Raw genomic sequence first — 1,642 nt, 5'->3', positions numbered from 1 at the left:
TTTTCTTGAAATTTTTATGGATGATTTTTCTATTTTTGGCAATTCATTTGACAATTGTTTGACTAACTTAGAAAATATTTTGAGCAGATGTGAAGAGAAGAATCTTGTGCTAAATTGGGAAAAATATCATTTTATGGTAACAAACGACATTGTACTTGGTCACATTGTTTCATTGAAAGGAATTTAGGTTGATAAATCTAAAATCGAGTTAATTATCAACTTGCCAACACTAAAATCTATTAAAGATGTTAGATCATTCTTAGGAATGCTGGTTTTATAGAAGGTTCATAAATGATTTTAGTGTTATATTTAAGCCATTGTGTAACCTTCTAACAAAGAAAAATATTTTTGAATGGACTGAACAATGTGAAAAAACCTTTGTTAAACTTAAAAACTTGCTTACTTATGCTCATACCATTCAACCTCTTGATTGGTCATTACCTTTTGAAATAATGTGTGACGCTAGTGATTATGGTATAACCGACACCTGAGCTGGCAAAAATCTTAAAGTAAGAAAATTGATATTTTTAGCAAACCCTGGCATTGAATTAAAAGAAAGTAAAGATTCAATAGGAAAATAATCATCGATTGTTGTGATGTCGGATGTTGAATATATTGTCAATTTTGACAAATGATCTGCGATAATATTTTTGGTGCCTTTTTCATCCTCGATTTCTTCCTATTTGAAAGTTTCAAAGATTTCAAAATCATGATTGACTTCCCTTTGTTTGGTTATGGCATGAGAAAATGAAAGTACTAGTGGGGAATCAATATTTACTTTGTAATGTTCAAGTTTAACCCCATCTTTACCCTTAGAGATTGACTCATCATTTTTCTCATAAGGTTCAAGAATTGGTTTTTCAATAACCTTACCACTGCGAAGAGTGATGACTAATTTGACTTGATCCATGTGTTGGCTTTTAGAAGTACTTACATTTGCATTGTATTGCCCCTTGAGATTTTGTTGCGGTTGAGATGGAAACTTACCTTTCTCTTGAAAACTAAGAGTAGATGTGAATTTTGCAAGAACATCTTTAAAATCTGTCATGCTTTGAGTAAATTGCGTATTGATTGTTTCTTACTTTTTAATGAATGCATACAATATTTACTAAAGATTTCTTCTAGGAGGTGGAGTATAAGGAGGTGCATATCTATGAGAATTTTGAAAATTATGGTGTGCTTAAAATGATGGCTGTGAAGTTTGTGCATTGTTGTTAGCACTCTTCTAATTAAAATTTGGGTGATTTCTCCAACTAGGGTTGTATGTTTGCGAGTATGGGTCATGATTGGGCATTTGGAAATTGTTTAAAGTATGGGCTTGTTCATAGAGACATTCCTTAAACGAAAGCAAAGTTGGACAGTCATTGGTTGAGTATTCATTGATTTCATAGATTTAACGCATAATGTCTTAAACATATTTTAATTGAACAATATTTTTTAATTCTAGTGCCTCAACTTTTCTAGCTAAAGATGCAAACTAACTTGGAAGTTATGATCTTCCCTAAGGTTGTACTTACCTCCACTAGATGTATGAGGTTGAGTTTTAACTAGTGTCTCATAAGCACCTATGGTGTTCCAATTTTGAGCATTTTTCAGCTAGTAAGTCTAGGTACTCTATTATTTCGTAAGGGTCTTTATCTTT

At 31.8% G+C, this 1,642-nt stretch overlaps 1 protein-coding gene across 1 annotated transcript in view; it reads left to right on the top strand.

The window, feature by feature from the left end:
- LOC105116452 (WAT1-related protein At4g30420-like) overlaps positions 1–219 on the top strand; it is a 15,486-nt gene extending 15,267 nt beyond the window's left edge. The window contains exon 7 of the mRNA XM_011013828.1: positions 209–219. The gene's annotated coding sequence lies outside the window, so the exon portion shown is untranslated. The remainder of the gene's footprint in view (positions 1–208) is intronic.
- The last annotated feature ends 1,423 nt before the right edge of the window (positions 220–1,642 follow it).

The sequence above is a fragment of the Populus euphratica genome, unplaced genomic scaffold (assembly GCF_000495115.2).
Source record: "Populus euphratica unplaced genomic scaffold, PopEup_1.0 scaffold925.1, whole genome shotgun sequence".
In the NCBI taxonomy this organism is placed as follows: domain Eukaryota; kingdom Viridiplantae; phylum Streptophyta; class Magnoliopsida; order Malpighiales; family Salicaceae; genus Populus; species Populus euphratica.
Note: the sequence above shows the minus strand (reverse complement) of the source record. Positions and strands in the feature narration are given on the sequence as shown.